We start from the raw sequence: 14,209 nt of genomic DNA, 5'->3' as shown, positions 1-14,209 counted from the left end.
TTGTGAGTGTTGCTGCATCCATTCCGTAATTTCATCCTATCATCACTCATCCTCATCGTCGCGATTAGACACACTTTGTAAAAAAGCGACGCTAAATAACAAAATAAAATTTTTCCAGGGGCCCGCACGCACGAGCAATATATACATACATTGAAGAAACGGAATAGCAGCAAAGGTTTTGACATTTCCTTTCACATACTTGTGTATTTTACATTGAAGGGACCTTAAGCGACGTTTGCCCAAAATATGTAGATCCGTCAATGACATTAATTTATTTTCTCCTCTCTCTTCCGCATTTACCCGAGTACCGCCGTGTTGCCAGTTTCCTTCACTCCTTCGTTATCAAAAGCTTCAACAACGATAAATATTACATCTCGACTTTCGATGTGTGACGTTCATAATGATAATGCTTAGCACTGAATGAAGGTGACGACCATCTGTTGAAGAATGCTGAACATTTTGGCAACGCAGGGGCTGGATTACATGGTAAAGAGCTCATTGCGTCACCACTCTCCGACCGCTCCCTTACTATTGAAAATTAAATAACAGGGCCAATGGATTTTTCTCATCTTGGTGAATCTTAAACATCAAATTCATTCTCTCTATTTTTCTTAGGTGGAGTTCGACTTTCAATCATACTTCGGCTAATTCCGTCCTTTGATGCTGATATGTTTTCACCTTTCAAGTAAATGCAGGATTGATTGATTTGGTGTTTTAATAGCACTTTCTGCTAATCGGGACTGGACCTACAGTTTAAAGTGGGATCCAAACCACTGTATGTCTCCACCGGGTTTAGAACCTGGGACCTCTTCATTACAAGGCGACAACGCTACCACTGCGCTATCGGGGGGACCCAAGTAAATGCAGGAAAAATATGCCTTGTGTAAGAACTAAGAAGCTAAGAGGATGAAAAACGATTCTGCTCTGTCCCTCTCCCTTCCTGCAAGAGAGCGATAAGAAGTGCGTGCTTTTTTTTTCCTTTCGCCAAACTACATTGTACATGCAGTACAAGAAGACCTGTGTCCGGTGGTTGACTGCGGACGGAATAGATAGTCAAAATGCTACAAAAGGAACGTTTGACCCATCTTTCAGGGCTGAAAGACGGTGTTACGGAGTATCTTTGCGAAACTTTTCTTTGGTTTGTTCAAAAGATGTACTGGTAATTCATTACTGCAAGGATTACTGTAACTGTGTTTGTTTTATCAATATTATTTCCGTACTAAACTCACGATTTTCAAAGTGCTTTGAAGCAGTCGAACGGTTAGTGCCTAACATATAGACCTGTCCTATGTAGTTGTGGTAATTTCTTCGGCCTGTAATCAAGGAGATCCGGGTTCGATACCCGGGGGAGATACAACTTTAAACTGTAGATCCAGTCCTGATTAGCCCATCTTTGCATAAAGTAAACTTAGAACTCAAGTTAGCGTGATAACAGATTTATTTACTGGTGGGAGCTCGAACATTTCTGGCTCTTGAAGCCAGTTGGGAAGCTACGTGAATCAGTGGGATCCAATCGAGAAAACGTGATAACAGCGGCAATGCGATTCGATGTTCTGACCACGTGTCAACCAATCAACAGGTGTTTGTTATTCAAGGGCCGTTTTGCCACGGAATGTATTCATCGTGACTGTTATATAGATGATTAATTGATAAGATGAGCGGGAAAATATTGAAGAATCAGTCTGTTATCCTAACCACTACGTCAGCTTGTATTATGTTTCACGCTAAACAGAGCCGAATTCTGTCACTGGGTGATTCACGTGTGTTATGATATGCCTGCTGCAAAGTTATGTAACAGCTGCCTATCTACTCGTACAAGGGGTTTTAGAGCAATTTTTCTTTTAAGAAAACGTCAAATTTAGGAAGAAATTGCATGATCCAGGAGTGGTAAGAAATAACTCGTAACCTCCTTATGGTCACATCCCTTTACTACATTTTTAGGCACGCCACTGAGAGGGTGGGAATATTGCCCACAAACAGGAGCGGGGTGTAACGGATGACTTTCCTTCAAGCGCCAAAATGTCAACGTCTCTTTTAGGTATGACACGATGGACTCAAGGAAGGGGGGCGGGGGGTTGGTACTAGGATACCTAGGGCCCTCACAAAAATGAGAAGCTGAAGGAGCAGAAGCGAAAAAGACCATGGACTATTAAAATTTCTTAACGTTGTTATAATAGCAAAATAGAACATGTCAAATCCTTTTACTTGCTTATTTCATGAACGAAGGAGTATCTAGCGCTTAAATAAGTTCTTACATCATGACCATATTTTCAAAGGTCACGTGATACAAACAATATGTACAATTTTATTGCTCGAATATAAACAATTGTTCCTCGAAATAAACGAATGTAAACATTTTGAATGCCAACAATTAAAAGTCAAGTGGAGAGATATTGAAGGCTGAAATCAACATCCTTGTTTCTTGGTTCGCGTCCAGTGTGGCGAAATACATATTGAAAGTGGCAGTTTTAAAGAACAACGAAGTTTAATCAATTTTTTTTAATCAGATATATCGATATTTTAAACTATACAAGTGCTATTAGTACAGAGTATGCATTTTGCAGACGAACGTGGCTTTGGCGTCTAGACTCACACTCAGTCTGTGTGTTGCTAACCGCCCATGCGTGTTCGTCATTGCCTGGCTTCAATTTCGCCCTGGCTTCAATTTCACCCTAATCTTCGCGAGTGACCAAAATAGACAGAAGCGAGATGTAAACTAATCAAATCAATAAGTAGATAACAGCAGCAAATGTTGTGTCTTCATGCAAATGTCGCATATAATATGAAGGCTAGGATGAATGATGAAACAGACTGTTGGAACAAACACAACTTCATGTCCAGGTTTTTTTTAACGGGATGCGAACCTAGGACACCGTGTTTTGTGACACGCTACGCTAACAATTCAGCCACAGAGCCGAACTGAAATACCTTGTGCTTGCGGGAGTGATTCCCGAGACGTAAACGATATAAATGTGAAAATGAAAAGAGACTGTTGCATTGGCGTCTTCAAGTCTGCACGGAGCATTCACCACATCAGTTGCAAGACCTTAACTTGATTTTGCGGTTTCATGGGTGAATATTATTTATTCCCATACTTCCGGTCATTGTGTTTCTGTATAATCAAGGGGTCCCGGGTTCGATACCTGGTGGAGGCACTAGTGGTTCGGATCCCAATTTAAACTGTAGGTCCAGTCCCGATTAACCTGACTGTGAATAAAGTGGACTTGACACAAAAAATCAATCAATCAATCTTATCCAAAACGCTAGTAACAATTAAAAAGAGGGTGGGAAAAGTTGTTTTGAGCACTCTGTCGCTGTCCTCAATATTTCGGCATTCATGTCTTACTTGAGAAGCACGGACTTGAACTTTCCTACAGTATAAACGAAAAATTACGTGCAACCCTCCCCCACTCCATGCGCCAAAAAATCTGCTGATACCAGGGGGCTCTCGGGTCTACTCTAACTCCACGCTTATAATCCGAGGAGACGGGGTTCTTCACACATTGACTCACATGCTAGCCTTTCATGAAAATCCGCGCTTTTACAGTAGTAGGTCATTCCCAATAAATAAAACTGCGGAGGTATAGCTCGTGCACATTGAAACAATGTTTGTTAAAAAGAACTTACGAAGCTTGGTTCACGTCAAAATAGAGGCCTAGCAGTCTTTGTCGAATTGTATGACTCATTCCCGTGTGTCTCCACATCGAGGCGGGGCAATCGTTTCACGGTTAAGCTCTCGCAATTAGTAATATTTTATCATTACTGCAAGAATTGTGCGTTACTTTTCCTTTCCATTATGCTTACTTGAGAAATGTAGATTATTTATTTCAATTTCACTGGTTTTTATAGTTTTCACTTTGTTCTACAATACGTATATTCTATCAACATACGTATTTTGTATTTTTACCTGCTCAAATGATTTAACTTGGTTCTCTAATATCTAGAGTTGAAGCACGGCCAATTTGTAGCCAGTTTTATACCTTACTTAAAACTGTTATTCCGACAAAAATGATTTGTGTTATTGAAGTCGTGACTTTACAATTTTATGATCTGTGGGAATCGAAGATGAAAGAGGTACAAATTACATCACCTAGACTATACCTTTTTTCGGCTACATTTGAATTGTATTCTAGCTCAGGAGTAAAAGACAGAATAGGAAAGGTGGCAGCCAAATTGTTGAATGAATGGGAATCTGACCAAAGCGAAGAACCCTTGCAGCAATAATATATAATACATGATTGCAAGCATAAAACCATTGTTTTACAAAAGAACTGCAGTTAAGACTGGAAGAAGTTTGTTTTTTCTTATCCCTAGCTTCCCCTGGTGTACAAGAAATTAACATACATGAGGGGGTCCCAGAGGCCCAGACATTTTTTTTCCTTTTTAACATTAAAATTAATTCATGGAACAATTTTTTAATGAATCATTTCTTCTTTTGTTGTTCATATAGTTGCACTTATATAACAAATATATAATAATTGCAAAATGACCATCGTGTGAACCAATTATTGCACGAGTGTCACACACATTTTATCATTCACTAGACCTCAAAATTACATGTTAATGATGAATCAATGCTATTTCTTGTTTTCGTATGTGCTGCTCTCAAGTAATTATAATAAATACATTAATTACCATAATTACTAACCAATTGTACACTGTTACAGGCACAAGTTTCATGGCGGAACATACTGATAGGCCCACAGCGTGAATTTTCCTCCTATGTAAGTTACCTTCATCATTGTATGAGCAAAGGTAATTCAGAAATATTGGTAGGGAGCATTGCAACGTATTTTAATTTATTTTCATTTTTTAAATACAAATATCCACAATTGAGAATTTGACAAACAAGACGTGGTTGGCCTGGAATCCCCCCCCCCCCCGGGTAAGCTAGTGCTAACAATATATCATTTTAATTAAGGGCGCGGGGGAGGGGCTGATTCCAAATAAATAATGGTTATACACAATATAATGTAATCTAGTCAGTAGGGCGCCTGGCTGCCACACGGGAGTCCCTTGGATGATCTAAGGTCGAAATGTTTCCGCCGTTGTCCCCGCGTCAAGCGACTGGAGCTCATCCAGCCTCAAATAAATGTTGGGTAACTAGAAGTAAAACTCTGGGGTGTAAAGGCGGCAGGAACGTAGTGCTGATCACATCATCTTCAAATTGGCCGTGATCGAAGCACATCTTTTTAGATAGTCTGATAGATAGTCTGGTAATTTTTACGAGACTAAAACAAAATGAAGAAGAACTGCATTTAGAATGTAATCGTTATATGCGTACCTTCAGTCACTGCCACAAATACTGTAGGCGCAATGCCTATCAAGTGTGTTAAAAAAACACCCCGAAACGTTTGCCGAAATCGTGGCCATGACGGTGGGTGTGATTTCGCGCAATGAATATCATCCAGTGGAAACAGAACCACTGAGGCTCGAACGCCGGACCGCCGCATCGTTACATGTGATACCGTTATCACTACGTGACTTGCGATAGTGGACAACAGTCAGACTATTTCCCCATCTTTCTTTGCAGTTCACGTTAATTGTGCAGCGAACTTGCGTTCCCAACGCCACTGATGCTTGGGTGTATACATTACTCTTGTTCACTTGGAAGTGAACCCGAAACTCGAGCTCTCAAAGAACTCGTAGATCCAGTACACATGTCTGGGCGAAACAACTCCAGAGTCCAGACGCTTAGGCGCCAGTAAAAGATAGCGGTGGAGTCGTGCGAGTTTCGTTGAAAGGAACGTTCATTTGTACACACGTGGCCAAAGCCCTTTGTTACACTGGTTTTGTTGCGTTTTTACTGTTGTCAATATTTAGCTGCAGGATACATGCAAGGCGTAACAAAATTACGATTTATCTTTTGCAGAGTAAAAAAAAATCTCTTTCGATAAAGTTAACAACAACGAGACAGGACTTAACCAGACATCAACAAAGTGAATAACAGCATTTGCTTTTCTTCACCTTTTGATGTATTACCAACGCAAATAGATGACATTTTTTTTTAAAAAACTGCCGATACTGTGCGTAGATGCAGTGAGTACTTCTGCCACCAAAATGGCATGTTTACTGTTTTACCCAGAATTTTTGGTGCTAAGATAATGAGCCCACGAGATTTTACAATCCTAACGTCCTTTAACTTTTCCAAGCAATCATAGCTGAAAGATATAAAACGTTTCGATTATAATTCTGTTAAAGTAGAAGCATTTTTCGTAAGTAACGAAAGCGCTTTGCTCATATTCGAATAGCACCGTTCAGTAAACAAACGATTCATTGATTGAATTTGTCTTTTAAGTACACATTATGCACAGTATGGCTAATCGGGACTAGACCTACAGTTTAAACCCGAAACACTATATTCCTTTGCCTTCATCGGCTATCGAACCCGCGACCCGTTGATTAGAAGGCAACGACGTTACCACTACACCAACGGGGAGGTCCCAGTTAACAAACGAAACACAATACGAGTAGAAGGAAGAGTAACAGTGTAAATAATGCTTTCTTTTCTTCTACAACACACCCGATATTAACAAACTTTCAAACAACATTGCTAATTTTGGTTACCGTCAATACTTTCTTCTACACATGAAGCAAATGAAAATTGATATGTGAGGGCATAGTCTTGCGCACGGGGGGCGCCAATGGTGCCTGACCACCCTCGAATGTGTCCTCAAAAAATAAAATATGTAGAAACAACCATTACAATAATGAAAGTTGTATCTCCCGTACTGCCTCCAAATTTGAATTTTAACAGTTTGGTCTTTCTCGAGTTCTAGCCAGATTGGAGAAGCGATGATTTGCAGCCAAAGCTGGGAACATCTGGAAAGACGGCCTCTCGTTGTCTCATTCTCATTCTACCTTTACTAACCAGATATCGGTGTTGAGAAGCATCGACAAGGAGAAAAAGAATACAAAATTGATTTATGTAAGAGAGGTGGTCAGAATTGCAACAGCGTAGAGCTAGAATTTATGTTTGCATTCTTTAATATTTACATCGCTTTTCAGCCACTATTGGCGACGACGAAGATGAATTATGAGTTACACTTACAAAGGTAGACTCATGCAGGCCGGAACTTACTTGATTGGTTTATTTAAATTATGGACACGTCAGCACATTTAACACTCACTCTGGTCCCCCATTCTCCAGTTCTTCACTGCCTTTATTTGAAAATGTTGGTTTTCTTAAAATTTCGGAGTGGACTGTAGCCTCTTCAAACATCCCCCCTCGGCCTAAGCCAGTGATTACATACAGTCGAGGCAAATACTAGAACTGGAAATGTTGATATTGGAGTGCCTTCTAACAGTTCACTCATTAGGTCCTTAGTTATGTTGTCATTTATATAGTGTGACCGTACGTCCCGTTTTGACCGAGACAGTCCCGTTTGAGAGGCGTGTCCCGGTCGTCCCTTCGATATTATTTTAGAACACTATTTGTACCCTTTTAGAAAAGTCTAGGGGTTAGCTTGAAAACCAAGTATAAAGTTGAGACATTTCATGCTAAAAAAAAAGTTGTATTGTTTTGCGTGTGTTCCGTTATTTGTAGAGAGTGCATAAGCATGCCCAAGAAGCGTACATGCAGTTTCAATATGAACTTGGGAGAAGACACAAACCACAAACTCAAATGGCAAATCTCGCGTCAGATGTGTGGGGTAAGGTTTTCGTGGAGATTTACAAACGGTTGGTGTAAAATAAAGCCGCTCTCAAGAAGATTGATTGTTCTGATACATACTTCTGGCACTCCCCAACTTCTGCGTAGGGCTAACATCAAAGGTTGATCAGAAGGAAAACTTGGTCTGTCCATCAGAGTGACGTTGCCTTCGGAGAAACAGGAGGCGTGTGACTCACCATCTTCTTCACAGGTAGAAGAACCAATATCGGGCTGCCAAATGTTGAAAAAGCGCTGTTGTTGGTTAAATATTGTTTCAGTAAGGACGGACGGTCAGAAGAAAGAATAGATAAATGTGCATATTTGCTTTAATTGTGCTGCAGAATTTACAAAATATTATTAATAGTATCCGTGTACATTCCAATAAACTATGTGTATCACACTTAATAAAACAGTTCGCAGGATGTTTATACTAAATGAGATACTGCATACACTGGCGTACACAGAGGGAGGCTGATGGAGCTACAGACCCTTCCAAAAGTTTTAGAAAATCAACATTTTTAAATGAAAGTAGTAGAGAACTCTGTAAAAACAATGTGGTAAATGCACACATCCATTAAAATGCGTCCCGATTGCCAGTTTTGAGAATGGAAACTTCTAAAAATACAAAATATATTGCGAATGCCGCGCCCCCTAGAAATCAGCTATGTGGTATATACCTGCAAAATTCCAGCCCCTACCGAAAAAAACCTTGTGTACGCCAGTGACTACATATATATTTGCGGGAAACCTAGAAAAACGACAACTTGTATTTGTGCAGAAAATTATGCACTTCTTCCCATGTATACAATGTAATCCCCAGTTCACATGGGGGTAATGAAATTTGGAAGTTTGTCTTTGCTTCTTAGACCTATAGATTCTACATGATCAAATAATCAGCGTGCTACTACGCCAGGGATTCCGGATTGGAATCACGGCATGGATATCCTTTATGAACATCTGGCCATCAATTTCATCATATTGTTATTCATCTTCATCTTTCTAATTTGCCAAAAGTGACAGAAATGTGAAGCAAAATATACCGAACCAAACATATTTTCTCCAATTGTTATAGTATCCCACATCAGTAGTTAAGTCTTTTCACCACATAATGAGACAATTTCAGTTTTGTTGTAGCATTCCCATCAAACTAGTTCACCTTCACCATGAATTCACGCACACATTAGTAATCGCTTAAACTAATAAATATTCCTCGTATTGTCAAACACAAATAGTACCTCGATATGAAGTTATACGAGTGTATAAATTTTCCTCAGAAGTCTACACACACTAATACCTTAATATGCATTCACGCCCATATTAGTAATAGCTTGAACATACACAGATATGACAAGCATTCCTCGTATTGTTAAACACAAAAAGTACCTCTGTATGAAGTTATGCGAGTGTATGAATTTTCCTCGGAAGTTCTACACACATGAATACCTCAATATGCATTCACTCCCATATTAGTAATAGCTTGAACATACACAGATATGACAAACATTCCTCGTATTGTTAAACACAAAAAGTACCTCTGTATGAAGTTATGCGAGTGTATGAATTTTCCTCGGAAGTTCTAACTAACTAACTAACTAACTAACTCTCTAGCCTTCTTAAACCCGAAGGTTCATGGCTGCAGCAACACAGGCCTTCCATGTTTCCCTATTTTGAGCAAGTTCTATATACTCTTTTCCATCCCTACCAATTTCCCTTAGGTCCATCTCAACGTTGTCCCTCCATCTTCGTCTTGGCCTTCCTACAGGTCTCTTACCATCAGGTTTCCCAACAAGAATCCTGTAAACTCCTCGTTCCTCTCCCATTCGTGCCACATGGCCTGCCCACCTAAGTCTTCTTGATTTAATTATTCTAATAATATCTGGACATGAATACAAATTATGTAGTTCTAAATTATGTAACCTTCTCCACTCACCTGTCTCCTCATCCCTTTTAGGTCCAAATATTTTCCTAAGGATCTTATTTTCAAATACTCTCAATTTATGTTCCTCTTTCAATGTAAGGGACCAAGTTTCACATGCATATAATACTACAGGCAAAATTACTGTTTTGTATATTTTAACTTTCAGTTTCTTAGATATTAAACGAGAAGACAAAAGTTTATGAAGAGAGAAGTAACATGCATTTCCTGAATTAAGCCTACTTTTTATTTCCTCTTTAATATAATTTTCATTTGTTAATATTACTCCTAAGTATTTGAATTTGGAAACTGGTTCAAACGAGTTGTTATCAATAATTAGATTTTGATTATTACCTAACACTTGGTTTCGGCCTGTAAGCATATATTTAGTTTTCTCTTTGTTAACTTCCAAACCTATCTCTTTAGCAGTTTTGAAAAATATTTTAGCATTATTCTTAATTGTATTCACATCATCCCCCAGTAAGTCTACATCATCTGCATATGCTAACAACTGAGTCACACCATTTAATTTTAGTCCTTCTTTAGTTTCTTTTACCTTCCTAACAGCATATTCTAAGGCAAAATTAAAGAGCAATGGAGATAATGCATCTCCTTGTTTTAACCCATCATGAATTGTAAATTTGTCAGACATATTAATACCCACACGAATTTTACTTTCTGTTTCACTGGTGCATACTTTTATCATACTAACAAGCTTCTTAGGTATTCCAAACTCAACTAATATATTATATAGTTTATCTCTTTTGACTGAATCATATGCTTTTTTGAAATCAATGAATAGCTGATGGACATTTTGATTATGTCTATTATTAGAACTCGGAAGTTCTACACACATGAATACCTCAATATGCATTCACGCCCATATTAGTAATAGCTTGAACATACACAGATATGACAAACATTCCTCGTATTGTTAAACACAAAAAGTACCTCTGTATGAAGTTATGCGAGTGTATGAATTTTCCTCGGAAGTTCTACACACATGAATACCTCAATATGCATTCACGCCCATATTAGTAATAGCTTGAACATACACAGATATGACAAACATTCCTCGTATTGTCAAACACAAAAAGTACCTCTGTATGAAGTTATAGGAGTGTATGAAGGTTCCCACATAAATTTCAAGTCCATTTTCCGTGATATTTCCCCTAGTTTTCAGAAACGTTTTTTTTTTTTTTTCAGAATGCCTGATACATTGTTCATTAATATTGTAAATTCATGTTATAAAGCCCTTTACATTTTGCCTTACAACCATAATACCCTCACCTCATCTTACATTACTAACATTAAGAGTGTTGCAGATTAATTAGTATCCTATCAGTATTAGCTGATATAGGTATACCCGTTTGATTGCTTGACTTGGTGTTTTAAGTCCACTTTATGTACAGTAAGGCTAATCGAGACTAGACCTACAGTTTAAAGTGGAATCCGAACCACTATGTGCCTCCACCGGGAATCGAAAACGGGACCACTGCGCCATAGGGGAGGCCCAATATAGGCATATCCGTTTATCACGAAAATTACAGATAATTTTATCAGTCATACACATTTATCAATGACCAGTAATTTAGTGAAAAATTAAAATATTTGTTAATATTTTCATGTGCCGTACCTTTGGAAAAAATTCTAAATACCTGTTTCCTTTTCAAAGACAAAACCCATTGGGGTCACCTGGTTATACACAATAACTAAGAGGTGTATGAACTGCTCATGTTCTTCAAGGAAAGTTTGCAATTTTACATTGGATCACTATAATATTGGTTATCAATATCAGTAAATTTATTTGTTTATCAAAATCAGTAAATTTTATGGTTTACTGATAGTAGCATAAACTTACATCGGATCATCCCTAATTATTACTTTCTCATACGACTCAAGAAACAAATTATAAAGCGACATATATTTGCATTTAATTAAAGACAAAGGTAGAAAAATTTATTGAAATAAAACATCTGTTCTAACTGTATTACAGTTCAAAAAATAAAATGTCAAACAAATCATATAGAAAAACTCTATATGATTTCAGTTTTTGACAAACAGAATTTTACAAATGTTCACGATGTTAAATAATGTGTAATGAGAAACTAAAGTCTATGTCCTCAAAGTAGCTTGTGTAAAGTAAGTTATTGCAGTTGAAATTATTAATGCTTATTAATTGTAATGAATATTACTTATTAGTCGTAGGAAGAATCATATTCTAGTGCCTCTGATGCGCTCAAATGGTATTACATTTATCAATTAGAAGATTTTTCAGGATATTTGCACGAGATTTGTAATTTATTCAAATTGCTTGAAATTCCAGATTCTCCCGAGTTTTTAGGTTTCTGTGTTGGAATCCTGAAAACATGAATACCTTATCATAAAGAAGTCTTCAAACGGGTGGGGAAGGGGGGGGGGTTCAACGCCCTTCCTCTCCTCTGGAGCCAGTAATACACAGTTTCTTGTATTGCCATATGTACAAATGGAAATTCCTCGGAAGTCGATACACAGGTGAATACCTCGATGTGCATACACAACGACAATAATTTGAAATTTTCCTCGAAGTTCCATAAACAATTTGAAAATTCAAATTTTACCTCGAAATTCCATACACGCAAGAATTACCTCCTAAAGTAGGTGTAACAAACCCCATACACATTCTATACACAATTCAAATTTTTCCTCTGAATGCAGATTTTAGGTTTGTAAAATACCTCGGTTCTAAATTTCTATTTTTGGGGTTTAAAATAAGCCTGACACGCCAAAGTCAGATTTTTTCTAGTAAACCACACCAAAAACTATCATTTAAGACATGTCAGATTGCAATCGGAGAGGTACCTCGGAACGCCTGTGAAAAGTTGATTTTCCTCGGATCTACATCTCACAAACGGGGGTGTGTGTGTGTGTGTGTGTGTGTGTGTGTGTGTGTGTGTGTGTGGTACATCGTTCCCTCCCCGAGAGAAGAGGTTTACGAAGATCACGATATATATAAACATTTGGCCCCGTTGATTCCAGCACTCCAACTTCATCTCTCTAAAATGTTGACGACAATATTCTAAAGGTAGAGAGAATGAGAGAATGAGAGATTGAGAGATTGAGAGAATAAGAGGATGAGAGAAGAGGTTTACGAAGATCACGATATATATAAACATTTGGCCCCGTTGATTCCAGCACTCCAACTTCATCTCTCTAAAATGTTGACGACAATATTCTAAAGGTAGAGAGAATGAGAGAATGAGAGATTGAGAGATTGAGAGAATAAGAGGATGAGAGAAGAGGTTTACGAAGATCACGATATATATAAACATTTGGCCCCGTTGATTCCAGCACTCCAACTTCATCTCTCTAAAATGTTGACGACAATATTCTAAAGGTAGAGAGAATGAGAGAATGAGAGATTGAGAGATTGAGAGAATAAGAGGATGAGAGAATAAGAGGATAAGAGAAGAGGTTTACGTAGGTCACAATATATAAACATTTGGTCCCAAACTTGGAAAATTACGATAAAGTGCACTCATCTTTCAAAAAATAAAAGAATGAGAGAATGAGAGAATGAGAGGAGAGGTTTACGTAGGTCACGATATATAAACATTTGGTCCCAGACTTGGAAAATTACGATAAGATGCACTCATCTTTCAAAAAATAAGAAAATAAGAGAATAAAAAAATGAGAGAATAAAAAAAAATATAAGAGGATGAGAGGAGAATAAAAAGAGAATGAGAGAACAACGAGAAAGATGAGAAAGATGAGGAGGATGAGAGAACGAGAGCTCATCTTTCACTCATCACTGCCTTTTTGCCCCCGTGAAACGTCGTCAGCGCAATAAATGAGGCGCGGAACGGGGAGAGAAAGTGAGTTTTTTAACTTTTTGTGGTCGTTTGGTCAAGAAATCAAAGTTGCGGTCAGAAGTACATATTTACTCTACTTTGGAAAAATATATAAATGTTGAATTTTACATTATTTGAAGGGAAAAAATCCCCCCAAAATCTCGATGCGCCATAATTCCCCTCTGTGGACACCCCTGCTCACTTTCTATTGCAATCTATCTTCTCTCAATCTTTCTATGTTATTCTCTTTCTCCACTTCTTTTTCTTGCATTCTTTACTTCTCACTACCCTTCTTGTCCCTACTCTATTTATTTATTTCTCTCTCTCTCTCCATTTATTTTTCTCTCTCTTTCTTTTTCTTGCTCTGTTTCTCTCCATATCTTATTCTTTCTCTCTTCCATTCTATATCTTTTTTGTTTGACTTTTCTCTTTGTATTTTTATCTTCCTTTCTTATTCTGTACCTCAGTCGTTTTCAATCTGTATATTCCTCAATGTATGTGAGTGGGCCGGTTACCCCTGTTTAGAAAAATAATTATTTAATATAAAATACTGTTTCAATTTCACTGTCGTATGTTTATCATTGTGTCTCTTATATGTGCAACTTATTACTCAATATGTCGATTTCACTACTACTATTTACATGTATATAAGCTGATTACCTCTGTATAACTTGTATACAAATATTACATAAACTCTATCAAATCAAGCAATATATGAAATCAGTCATGTTTATAAGTATGTTGTAGATTGAAACGTCATATTTCTCACTTGATGTAATATTATTTTTGTATTTTGTATTACTTTCTTGTTTA

The sequence above is a fragment of the Lepisma saccharinum genome, chromosome 6 (genome assembly GCF_977018435.1).
Source record: "Lepisma saccharinum chromosome 6, izLepSacc3.1, whole genome shotgun sequence".
NCBI classification, from domain to species: domain Eukaryota; kingdom Metazoa; phylum Arthropoda; class Insecta; order Zygentoma; family Lepismatidae; genus Lepisma; species Lepisma saccharinum.
Note: the sequence above shows the minus strand (reverse complement) of the source record.